The sequence below is a fragment of the Mytilus galloprovincialis genome, chromosome 2 (genome assembly GCF_965363235.1).
Source record: "Mytilus galloprovincialis chromosome 2, xbMytGall1.hap1.1, whole genome shotgun sequence".
NCBI lineage: Eukaryota > Metazoa > Mollusca > Bivalvia > Mytilida > Mytilidae > Mytilus > Mytilus galloprovincialis.
Window position 1 is genome coordinate 28,469,729 of NC_134839.1, and position 14,313 is coordinate 28,484,041.

General features: G+C 34.3%; 1 protein-coding gene across 2 annotated transcripts in view; it reads left to right on the forward strand.

The window, feature by feature from the left end:
- Nucleotides 1-5,753: 5,753 nt before the first annotated feature.
- The window catches only part of LOC143063308 (uncharacterized), a 36,083-nt gene continuing 27,523 nt past the window's right edge, over nt 5,754-14,313 (forward strand). For both annotated transcript variants that reach the window (XM_076235371.1, XM_076235372.1), the window contains exon 1: nt 5,754-5,933. The gene's annotated coding sequence lies outside the window, so the exon portion shown is untranslated. The remainder of the gene's footprint in view (nt 5,934-14,313) is intronic.

Genomic DNA, 14,313 nt, shown 5'->3' on the forward strand with positions numbered 1-14,313 from the left:
TCCTTTGTCACTGACAGATTGATTGGAACAGGAGAAAGAGGAGGCTGTTCCAGAAACTGAATTTCCAATCCCCTCCGTAAAATCGAAAGTACCCACTTGTCTGAAGTTATCAGAGCCCATTGATCTAGAAAGTGGGACAGCCTGCCCCCCACTGGAAGATGAGGAAGAGGAGAAGTATAATTTTCCTCTTCCAGTGGGGAACGATTCAACGGAGGGGACAACACATCACTTACCCTGCTTCTTTCCCTTAACCACTTTAGCTTTCTTCCCACTTGAATAGTTGGGACGAGAAAAAGCTGGCCTCTTCGTAGACTGTGAAGAAGAAGAAGAGGTAGAAGCCTTGGGTTGATGAGAAGACGAAGAAGAAGAAGGATTATTCATCTGAGTAGTTTTGACAAATCTTTTCCCATCAGTGACCTTCACATCCACCTTGACTACAGGAGGGGCCTTATTCACCTCCTCCTGTAACTGCTCTAAGGAAACAGAGAACAACTTGTCCTTAGACAAAGGAGAACTGACAAGTCTCTGCTGAAGAGCTTCAGAGACAGTTGATTTTTCAAGAATCTCCCGTCTCTTAGCAAGAGTAAAGTTGGCCACAGTACCAAGAAGAAGGAATTGAGACATTCCAAGACTCTTGTCTACCTGAAGCAGCATAGACCTCAAATCTGAAAATTCCTCCCCTTTGTCCTTTAACAGAGACCCAGCTGCTGACAAAAAGTGCTCAGCTGTCTCAAGAACAAAAGTCAAACACCTCAGATTATTCTCTGACTTGACATAAGAAGCTTGAGAAAGTCTGAGGCCATCCAAAGGTTTCGAACCAAGCAAACTAGAAAAAGCCCGGTCACAAGCAGGAGCCGACATACCCACGGAAGATCCATGGATCTCAAAGTCCTTAGATCTACATCTCCCTGGGTAAGAGACAGGTCCGAAACCAGAGAACTTACTACCACCAGTTTTGCTAGTGTTAGCAAGATTCTCAGCCAGAGAAGAGTTTACAAAAGACAAAGCAGTTGTAAAGTGCCCAGACTCTGGAAAAGAATAATACCCCTTAGACTCTGGCTTGACTATACCTGAGCAAGCCATGAAATCTGAAGGAGTAGAAGAAACCCTAGGTGGAGACGACATGGGCATATCCGACATATTCCTACGAATAGAATAGACCAGACTCCTAAGGCAATCTGGATTGCCTGAAGCAGGATCCTTAGGAGCGAAAGCATCACCATCTGTGCTTACTACACTATCAGCATCAGAAATACCATCTTGGTCCTCCAAAAAGTTACCTTCCTGACTTCTAGGGGCCAAAGAAACTGAGTCGTCTTCCAACAACTGTCTAGGAGGTCTGGGAGGATCCTGTGCAGGATCCTGAGACAGACCCCTAGACTCCATAAGATCAAGCCTGTTACCAAATTCCAAAAACTTAGCATTAACAGTAGCTTGTATCTTGTGAATGGAGGTGGTAAGACTCCTCATCTCATCCTTAAACGAGGATGACTCTGAAGAGGATCTACCACCAAACCCCTGACCAGACCAAACTGATTGAGCCGAATAAGGATCAAAAGGCTGGGGATAAGGCGGCAAGTTGGGCATTCCCATAGGCATGGGAGGGTATGCAAAATTCATGGGCCACCTAGTCCGAGAAAAGGGGTCACTCCTGATGCCAGCTGGTAGTGTCTCCTGCCTGCTTGTCGTGCAAGCCACAGGAGACGTTGGTATCTCTGCAGGCCTAGTTACGGTATGTGATACCCTGCTAGGCCTAGATAACCTCAACTGACTAGCACCAGGAGTGAAAGGCAAAGTCCTGACAGGAACAGGTTCCGAGTCCTGTTCCAGACCGACACCAGAAACACCTGGAATAAACTCCAAACTTCTATCCCAAAATTCATCTGAATGGGTGGCCGAACGCCAAGGGGACAACAAATTACCATTGGATGTGTGAATTTGACTGTCACTTACCTCTTGGGTACCTGAAGCTGGAATTTTATCCATAATATTCAGATAAAATTAATATAAAATTATCCAAATATACTATAATTATAAACAAAAATATCAATATAAATTACTAAATATATAAATTATCAACTTGTTAAACTGTTTGTGAAAAAATAAACTTTTTCCTCCTCCACAAAAAAAACGTGCAGCATGCGTTGTAGAACCGGAAAAAATGATGAAGGTTTAGGACACACAGGTGTCAGGTGGGAGAGGTTGTCACGGGGTCATGGTTTCTTTTTCTGGCTGGTTTCCGGTTGAATAATGCAGCGAGTGGACTGATATCTAAATTTATGAAGGTGAGGTATTTAATGTAATAAAAACCTATCTAATGAATCATGAAAACAGAGAAGGTGTGTTCCAATAGCTATTTTTTTTTAACTAAAAGTGCTTGACGACAGTCTTTCAATTTGGATGATGAAAATGCATATCTTCGAAAAAAAAAAAATTGTGTGTGATAACTAAAGGTTTATAGTCTTCAACCACTAAAAAAAATCTAGTCTGCCCTTCTATGAAATATTTAATTACAATTTTTTAAATGTTTATGAATTTTCAAAATTCCACCTGACAATCAATTAGACAATAGTTTTAAGTTGAATCAATGCAGAAAAGATTATTAACTGATGCTCATTAGCTAGTAGATACATTTGTCTTTTAAAATACAACTGACATATAAGGATCGTAACAGGGCTATGCGGATAAATTTATCGGTTTTCATTAGTAAAATTGGAAGCGCTTAATCCCTACAATAGCTTCCATTTTTACGATTGTGAAAATCAACTGGCGTAATGGGGAGATAATTTTGACAAAGTAAATTCCTGACTGATACATGCAGTCGGAAACCTGGTTGAAATAGAACAAAAGAATCGAAGCTCTTTGTTAGAGAAGGCGATAAATGTGTACTGTAATGTTTACTATAGTGACAAACATTTAAAAAGTTTATAGAAACAAACAAAATTACAATTTTCTTCTCAACTACGATGTGTTTTATTTTGAAAACAGCATTTGCATAAGTTTTCAATTTATCTAGTACATAGTTAAGCAGAACAAATAGATATCAAGTCGACGACATGTTTAAAAAAAAACATTTACCACGCACGGAAAACATATCAATCTATTAGTTCAATAATTTTCGTGTCTGTCCTTCTATAATGTGACTCAAGAAAATATTCCAAAAAATAGGTTACAATAGTATCAAAAAGAGACAATCGAGTGCACCTTTTTATGTTAGGGCGTGTTTGAGTTGAATATTTTGTCTTGATATCGTACAAAGCAAGAATTTTCATACATCGTGTCGCTTCAGATTCTATCACTTTTATATATAAAACCTACAGGTTGATTTTATAACATAAAAAACAAGAATGTGTCCATAGTATACGGATGCCCCACTCGCACTATCATTTTCTATGTTCAGTGGACCATGAAATTGGGGTCAAAACTTTAATTTGGAATTAAAATTAGAAAGATCATATCATAGGGAACATGTGTACTAAGTTTCAAGTTGATGTAACTTTAACTTCATCACAAACTACCTTGACCAAAAACTTTAACCTGAACTTTGCACTATCATTTTCTATGTTCAGTGAACCATGAAATTGGGGTCAAAACTATAATTTGGCATTAAAATTAGAAAGATCATATCATGGGGAACATGTGTATCAAGTTTCAAGTTGATTGGACTTCAGCTTCATCAAAAACTACCTCGACCAAAAACTTTAACCTGAAGCGAACGGACGCACAGACGGACGGACGAACGGACGAACGGAGGCAAAGACCAGAAAACATAATGCCCCTCTACTATCGTAGGTGGGGCATAAAAATCACAGTACTAAAAGATGAAATATATGGGTCAAGTGTAATACCTATCTAATGAATCACAAAAATAGAGTTGGTGTGTTCGAATAACTATTTTTTACTAAAAGTACTTGACGACAGTCTTTCAAGTTGGATGATGAAAATGCATATCTTCGAAAAATTATATTTTTTTGTCTGTGATAGCTAGGGTTTATAGTCTTCAATCACTAAAAAAATCTAGTCTGCCCTTCCACGAAGTATTTAATTAGAATTTTTTTTAAATGTTTGTGAATTTTCGAAAATTCCACCTGATAACCGATCAGACAATAGTTTTAAGTTGAATCAATGCAGACAAGATCATTAACTGATGCTCATTAGCTAGTTGATACATTTATCTTTTAAAATACAACTGACATATAAGGATCGTAATGGTGGAATGTGGATAAATTTATCGGTTTCCAAGAGAAAAATTGGTAGCGTGTCATCCCTACAATGGCTTCCATTTCTACGATTGTGAAAATAAACTGGCATAATGGGGAGATAATTTTGACGAAGTAGAATCCTGACTGCCTGAATTCAGCCAATATACCCATAATAAGGGAGCACCCATTTTACTTTTTTTCTTTTTTTTCAAAAGGGAGGGGGGTAATAAAGTTCTGTTTGAGTCAGAATTATTTTTACGCGAACCATTTTTTGAGGTTTTTGGACGCCATCAATCAAGTTATATCTAGCAATAAAAGGCTAGGTGTATCTGCTCGACCACAATATTTTTTCATCAAATTTGAATCAGAATAATTTATTTTGAATAAACATAATCCCCCCTCTCCCTTTTCCAAGTTAAATGGTCGTTTCCTAATATCATTAAGGTTCATCATAACAAACGGACAAATATGGCTGTATTTACATGCCAAAAATTACTCTGAGTACAGACTTACATGTGAAGTTGGAAAAGTTTTAATGCCTGGCATCCACTAGATATAATAAAGTTAATTGCATTTTGTGTTTCAGAAAGATAAAATCTCTTTTGGATTTTGATGGGCATTTTTTTTCCTTCATGCAAAAGGTCTGAAAATTAACTAAGTTGTGGTACAACTATGAGATGCTCCCTCTGGTAAAAAAAAACAGTTTGTATTGTTTTGATTGTCCTTAATTGACACGGACAAGAGGTATCTTCACAACTACAGGCGAGTTAAAGAGTTCATCTGAGTCAGTGAGTGGACAGTATCAAAGTAATTTAGGTGTTTGTTTATTTTTACACATTCTGCAGAAAGGAAAAAAAAAATAAAAGATTTTATCTTTCTTTAACACAAAATGCATTTAACTTTTATATATCTAGTGGATGCTAGGCATTAAAACTTTCCAAACATCACAGGTCAGTCTGTACACAGAGTTGTTTTTGAGGTGAAAATACAGCCATATTTGTCCATTTGTTATGATGAACCTTAGGTAAAAAATAATATTTGTTAAGTAATCGATTCAAAATGACTTCACAATCGAGTGCAGGGGCGGATGCAGAAATTTTCGAAAGGGGGGTGCTAACCCAGGGCACCCAGAGCAAAGAGAGGGGGTGCAAAACATATGTCCCGATACAAATGCATTGATCGGCAAAAATAAAGGGGGGTGCGCACCCCCGGAACCCCCCCCCCCCCCCCTGGATCCGCCACTGGAGTGAAACTAAAAGATAAGCACCGTGATGCTAAGCAATCAAGGGGTGTTCCTAGAATTGGACCTAGATCATTGACTGGGATTGTTACAAATGTAGTCCAGATTCCAGATTAGGTACCGTGGATACATTTTATGACATGACATTTTGATGGAAAATTAAAAAAAAATCTGTCGTTATTTTTAGATCCGCTTTAAGGATTATAATAAATACAAAGCTGTCTCATTTGCCAACAGTAGCGTTTATAAATATCGATCCACCCGAGTGGTCACGGATCAGTAACTCTACCTATGGCTAATTATCTCTATTTATATCCGAAGCGTTCAGGTAAACATGGCGGCGCCCATCAAATACCAAAAAACGTATTATTTTTTTGACATTTAATTATGGAAGAAAATTAAGACCAGAACATGATATAGATTACCTTGGATACAATTTTTTCGTAGCATTATATTGGTATTTGTGTTGGAGAAGGAAACTAAAACCTCAGGTAATTTGTGTGTATTACATATAATAATTATATCAATATTACATATATCTGTTTAACATTATAAGTTTCACCTATTGTTATTTTAATTGCAATTGAACTGTGGCAAATATTTTATTTTATTTATATCACAATTTTCGACCTCCATGAACATGTTCATAGCGCCACATTTCCGGGGTATTCCACACTCCGACACCGTAGTCTTTCTCGTACTAGAGAAGAATATACTATCATGTAGTTTTATTTTAATGTTGTCTGGATATTGCATTTTCCTTTTAACCTGTTTTAAATCAGAACTATTAAACATGTATGAAAACCTTTTCTTAACAACATTACCGGACCGACGGCCTATTCCCAGCTTAACCGAAAATGTATAGAAACTCTGGCCATACTAAGGTAGGGTCAGCAAGCTCTCACATGTCGCTGCAATAGTGTGTGATTTGGAATCCGTTCGCCATACTAATTTTATATAGCATTCAAGAATGTAATACTGACTTGTATAGTAGTTTCATATGCTTATATTTCAAACACCATATGATCCCATATGACATGCCGGAATATCGATATAACCAGAAGTATGTGGCTAAAATTGCTTACATTCCAAAGAATTAACCACAAAGAAAGATAACCAGTTGAAAATTTTGATGATTCGAGACCCGTTTTTCAACACAGTTGATTTCTGACAATTATTTTATGCTTAACAATAAATAGACAATTGGCCTTAATACGTTTTCTTTTATGTTAAATGAAATTTCATTAACAATATGATGACAGTTCATCATTGCCCGGAGATATGGTCATCAACCCTATTCAATGTGTTCAGGCGTGAAGGAAAATTACTAAATTAAACGATACTTACCTTGATTAAAGTTGAAGTTTGATTTGAATTCTATGTCGTCATAGAATCACTGTTCAAAGTGATCAGATGAGAAGCACTGCGCAACCGCAACCTCAGTCTTTAAAGATACCAATTTTTTATGATAAAAGCCAAGTGGTACTCTACCAATAGCATATATATATATATATATAAGCCTTGTAAACTACACAGCTGTATATGATTGTCAATGAGATATGGAAGTTATACTATTATATAATATTAGCAAACAACCATTCTTCATCGATTTGTCATTTAAAACCTTAGAAGGTAACATCGAAATTGATAACAGATTAACATCACCGACAGAAAAAAAGCACGGAAAGTTTGTACTATTATACTAGTAAACACCCTCCAGTAATCACAATATCAGTGTCCAAAACAAACATGTAATATGTGCCACTGGACATTAAACTAACAACAATTAAGCATACGTCGTTATATCAACGGATGTTATGCTATTATACTAGTAGCAAACCTAGGTTATCACATACAGGCACTTGTCTCAGAATTTTTTTCCTATAGGCCTTATATTAAGGTATATATGGGAATTTTTTTTCTGAGACAAGTGCCTGTATTATCACACTATATCGTCATAAACATACATGAAATATGTACCACTGGACGTAAAACAAACAAAAATCAATCATACATCATGATATCAAAGGTAGTTATGCTATTATACTAGCAGACGAAATTATTTCACCCCATCATAGTAACACTGTCCGAAAGATGCATATGTGCCACTGGACATAACAAACAAACAATAAATCATTCATCAGTGTATCTCATTGAGAAAGCCTACAAATAGTGTTTTAATAAATAAATGCATGGCAGTGAACATTTTACAGAATTCACTAGCTAATATTCCTAAGGAAATATAAATAGTAACACCAATACAGAAATAAAAATCGGATGCCTATCTACCACTGGTTAAGCTTTTATTCCTAAATCGAAGAATCCGATTGGTTGCCGTAATAATTATCATGTATCATTCAATTTACATAAGGCTCTAATAATGACCTTTACTTCAACTAAGCGCAATTTTGCCATTGATCACTGACACCATCGATAAGCATGGGTCATACTAGAAGATATTATAAAAAAAACAAGAAAAGAAATAAAACAAAGAATAAGCATATAAGATTTAAACACAATATTGCTATTGAAAATAAAAACAGAACCTAAACTTTCATAAAGAGTTCGTCCTAAACCTATCAAAAAGAGATATAGCTGAAACTGGATTTAAAGTTATAGCAAAAGGTTTAAAATTTATTCCTACAAACAAATGTAAACACAGACAATTGATAAAAGATTTTCAATCATTTGAGAGGTCGTTGCGACTGAAATATTATTTCGGTACTAATATACGCATAGCAACTAAAAACCACCCTTTCAAAATTAAGTCTAATTTTCAAGTTCCAATCAATGGCGATAATTCAATAGAAAAATACATTTTCTACACAAAACACGTATTATCAAATTATATGCCAACGATTAAAATAATACAATATGTCTAAATCGGAACGTGAATGCATAAAGAAATTAAAAATCGACAATACTATATGTATTCATAAAGCCGATAAAAATAACACGACTACATGTAATACATAATAAACGTGACTATCTTACTGAAGGCGAATCCCATTTAAATGACATAGAAAACACCATAAAAAATTGTCGATAAATTGGTATACCGTATGAAAGAAAATGATGAAATAGACGAAATGTCTTTCAAATCCCTACGAGAAGAATGTACAACATTTAAAACTCCAAAAGCCTATATCCTTCCTAAGATTCACAAGGGAAACATTAGAAATGTACCAAAATAAATGTATGAATAAAGAAAAAGTACATGTACCAGGTCGACCTATTATTAGCCAATGCTCGGGACCATAACTAAATATTGGAAAATACCTAGATTATTTTCTTCTTCCACTGGTGAAGACACAAGATACATATCTATCAGATGCTAACGATTTTATCAGATATATAGCAAATACTCACACGAAACAGAGTGATTTACTTGTTTCCTATGATATAACATCGCTATATATTCCCTCCAGTTTATATGATCCGTTCATCCTATATTGACTCTTAAAATTCAAGAGTCTATCTAAAAATGAGGGTACTTTTTATATGGCCTTCCAAATACCGTTTCGATCCCTAACATCACTGAAGAGACATTTATTGTCGAAATCCGGATCTGGTGTACTAAAAAAATATTGACACCGTATGTTTGTGGCATAACATCGTGCCCCACAAGTTAATTTTTTTCTGTTTAGTATTAAATTTATATTAAGATCCATTTTGTTACATCTTGTGATCAACTTTATTTGGCAATCGCCAATGGCAGTCAGCAGTGTTAAAGAACACCAGTTGTTCGACCTGTTTGTCAAATGCGTTTTGTTTAAATATACTTTTTCACTTTTTTGGTCTTTTGAAAAATGTTGTTTGTGCTGTTTTTAGACCCTTCTACAACGAAATTTGTTTTACATGCACACGTATAAAAATTGCGGTTTTTATCCAACGCAATCATAGGCTTGAACGTAGTTTTCAATTCAGACTCGTTTATATATAAATATATATACTTATCTTAATTTCAATGAAATTAATACGACTATAGAAAATACGCTGAAAGACCATGTCAAACAAGAATATGAAATTAAAAGACCATCTACAGAAGTCTTCTTGATATTCTTAGTATTTTTCTGACAAAAAATGAATTTACGTTTAATGAAAACGCATATAAACAAATCGTTGGCGTTTCAATGGGCGGAGTTGCTTCCTCGGAAATATCTGATATTGCTATATTTGACCATATAAATAATATTATAGAACAATATCCATACAAAGATAATATCAAATTTCATAAACGAATGAGAGATGATGGCTTTATTATATTTAATGGAAGCAGTGAGCAAATTAAACAACTATTTGAAATAGCAAATAAGAAACATAACCTGCTGAAATTTACTTTTGAAATAAATACTCATACTATGAAATTCTTAAATGTGGTATATATAACGCTTCCTGTCTCAAACTCATCTACCACTATTCCATCATCCAGGTTAGCAGGCTGCTAAGCTGACCAAACTGGCCCCGAAAGCAGCCGTTGTGAAGTAAACGAAACATCATAATAGTCAAAAAAAGAAAAACAACTCACCAAGATGGCGGCCTACATATGGCGTCCTCCACTACCTGTTCCTGACCCACGGCATCAAAATATAAAGCTCACCAAACGCCTTCCGGCACCGAGCCGACCGTGAGAGGGCTTAAAAGCCAGTTAAGGTCATTAAACACCATATATATATATATATATATTACCGTTGTGCAAATCTTTAGACTGATATAATTTTTTCCTTATCTGCATAGTATCGCCTATTCTAGACGATCCGGTACATAGTAAATTTGCTGGTTGGTCGTTTTTATAGACTTTTATATATATATATGGAATAATTTCCAACTTCATGTAGTTGTAGCTACAAACATATTTTATGCAACATCAATCAATATGTTACACTTTTCCTCAACTCTTGTATAGATTAAGCTACAAAAATATTTTTTTGTCATGCATCCGATTTCACCTTGAGAGATGCACACGCCTGATGAAGCTAATTTGTTTAGCGAAATATTGCGTATTTCTATTTAACATCTAATAGAACTTTTTAATGTATTAATTAGTGTGTTTAAGTTATATTCTTAGACATTTATATAATTTTAATTCAGTAACTGTATCAGTTTATTTTCACAAACTGATCCACGCTTAAATAGATTGAATGTTGATTGTTGCTATTTTTAGACATATATATATATATATATATATATATATATATATATATATAAAGATCCGTTTAATTTTGGCTGAAATATATATATTATATGTGGTATAATATAAAAGTAAACGATTTAGTGCATCTGGAATACAAGATATATAAGTCATGCGTCTACCTGTTTCTCTATGGAGAAGGGTTTAGAGTTTTAAGAAAAAGCAGCAATAAGAACGAATATAATAAAAGTATTAAACTGTTTATAGATAAATTATCTAGACAGGGATACACGAAAGAAATCGTCAGTCAAATATTGCACAAAATTCGTCACGAAGACAGACAGTTAAAACTTCGGAAGAAAAAATAAGAACAAAATAACAGGCAGAAATATGTTCATTACAACGTATCATTATAATGCTGAATATCTTAAAAAGATTATAACAAAATTCTGGTATATAATTCGGAAAGATTCGATTGCCAAACAAATATTTAAACCTAAACCAGATATGGGTTTTAAAACAATAAGAATATTAGCGACATGATAATTAATCCTTAAGTCGAAGAACCCCTCCACAGGAAGCTTTATAATATAGTGTATACCGTGAAACAGATTTAATAAAGACATGAAACCGATTTATTTCAATAGATCACGTATCTGAGATAACCGACGGTTTCTATAACTCGAATAATTCAGCGCCCTCTATCCACTACTTTTCTTAATGGAGTGATCGAAGTGATCGTAATATAACGACTGGATTATTCGGGTTACGGTTTCTTATATGTCCATGTTTCTTCCCGGCAGGGTACCTACACATGTTTCTTCAAATGCAAAACATGAATGCTTTTGTATAATATCATTTATAATACTAAAATTACGAGGTCCAATTTGTCAGCCGTCATCACGTAAAAACGACGAATCACAGTATTCAACTTTATATATAACTAATATAGTACAAAGGTGTAGATTAAAAATTACACCACTCCAGGCCCTTTTGTTTTCCACGTAATTAATATTGCCAATAATTCAGAAGTTCCGGGTCGAGTCCGCTACCGATACCAATAGTATATTCACCTGTTACCTATTACCTTATCTGTACGTTCCGCATCTGACAGGCGCACCACCAAACGTTGTATTCAGGATTAATATGCTATATACACGGGTCATAACCACAGGGTTGACACTACTAAATTGTCAAATTGTTACCTATTGTAGTATTTTAATCAATAAGACTTTCTAAGATAACAATACGAATACTAAAAATCTGGACTAAAAATAAGGCGTATATGTACAGTTTTCAATTTGTTAGTGGGCATGACGTAAAACAGCGAAGCAAAGAATTCAACTTTATTTATAACTTATATAGGACAATGCTGTTGATTAAAAAATACTCCATTCCAGGACCTTTTGTTTTCCAAATAATTAATATTATTGTTTCAGTTCGACGGGTTCAAACAGAAAGACTTGAAAGCAGAGAAAAACTGTGTATCTTATAATCGGCATGACTTTATCAGATGACAATACTAATACTAAAATAAGGCTTGCGCATAGTTATATACTTTAATTCAGTCACGGACCCGTGATATCACGGGTGTGTTCTAATAAATTATAAAACCATGGAAAAATTATATTTCCATGATAAAACAAACACGCCAGTATACCCTGAATTTAACAATTTGATATTGATAAATACTATCTCTTCAATATCCCGTGTAGACTTATGTTGAAGTAATTAGTGATAAAAATAAAGACAATAAGTCTCTTCATTAATTAAACAAAAGAGCTTAAAAATCAACTTGGTCAGCTTTTTCAGTCTGTAAAAAGACTAGCTACAACGTGGATTTATATGCACGTGTAGTTAATATATTAAAAAAACTGTTATGAAACAGACGCACATCTATCTATGATACGAGATACGAAATAAATACCAAAGGTCGGCCTCTGATGAGGGTTTACCTGTGAATACTCCCGAAAGAACCCGAAACATTGCATATTAAATTCTTAAGAATTAAGCAATAAAAAGTACGTAGTGTCAGTTCAGAAATATTGATACCATACCATGAATAAGTGGGTTTATGGTCAAGTTATCAAACTATTTTATCCACTAAACTTTTAGAAAAATAAATCGCATAGAACAAAATAAATATTATTTTTAATTTGTCTCCGTCCTTTCAGAAGTTTCTATCGTGAAATATATTTAATTTTAATACTTGAACATACATGTAATAAAAAGTAAACTTCTTTTAATTATTGTTCTGTACGGTAAAGTTTACGGAGAGCTGTCTCATTGGCACTCATACCAAATCTTCTTGCATTTATATTGTACATGTCTTTGCAGAATTTTTTAATTTTTTTATTTATCAGAATGAATTAGACAATTGGAATCGTTAGAATTGAGAATAATACATGAAAACAGATGCCTGCGACCCCTGTTGTTTCGATAAGAATGTTTTCTAAAGATATCCGCGTGAAGTTCACAAATTTCATCATGTATTTGATCACCTGTTGTGAATTTAAGATAACACTGTCAAGTTCAGTCAAATCCGTGGTTAAAACTTTCCTTTACATATAAGCATGCTTCCATGATATAAGCAAGGAATATAACCTCCTTGATATAAGTAATATTGTTTTCCGTGCAGGGTACCCCCTTTTTTATATAATACTCGGAATATTATTGTAAACACTTTTTTGTGGGACTTTCTTTACGGTTTTAGGCGTCATGCATTTTGGGAAAATTTGCTGATTAGTTTGAGAATATTAGTACATAAATCCATTAGTATGAGCTTCGATTGGCTTATATCTATAAAAAAAAAAACAAGTAATCTAAGACTATATGATTATTGTTATAGTGAGAGACCTATCCTTCTATCAACGAACATGTGAAGCGTGTATAAATATTGTTGAAACTGATAAACATGTATTGATAGAGTGTCCATTATAAGATGACCTGCAAACTGATCTTTTTTAGAAAAACTTTGTCACTTCGGAACATCCAAACTTTTAAAAAAAAATCTAATTTGGGAAAATATCTATTGTTCTATACAGTAGGTTGCCAATGAATGTGATAGAAGTGCCAAAATCTGCAAATTTATTTTACATAGAAGACGCTGCTTTTCACATCGTTAAACTTTTTGTCTTAACTGAAGACATTTTTAAAGAAATTTGAAAATTTAGCTGTGACGTCGCGTACGGTGTTAGTGTTAGTTTTGGTAACGTTAGTTTGACGTTATTTTTCATGCATTGTATAAATAACGTCGTACTTTTTTTCATTTCGTGCAGCTCAATCATACAGCATAATTTATATGAGCGCTTTGCTTGACTTGCTACGTATAGAACCGAAATGCAAAAGCGGCACATATTGTTTTTAAGTACAGTTAAATTAAAACAGAAAAATAATATTCATTTAAATTAGTATCCCCTTGGAGCAAAGATATTTTCTCTTTTTTTGATTGAAACAGGATATTTTTTAAAAAAGTTTAAACCCCTGTCTTTTCTGCTGCTTTTTCTTTTAGTTTAAACATATTTATTTATAGTGGATTGTGAAACAAGTTAATACAACTTATATTAATCCGTTTCCACTTTGAGGGTGCGAGTGCTTCCTTGTAGCCTTAGCCTGCTCTTTTCGAAATCTAAAAGGGTGACTTTTACGTGCAAGAGATACTGCTCTCTCTTAACACGGGTCAGTCATTTATCGCCCCCTTCCGACGGACTATCATTGTTTTACAAGACCATCATACTCGC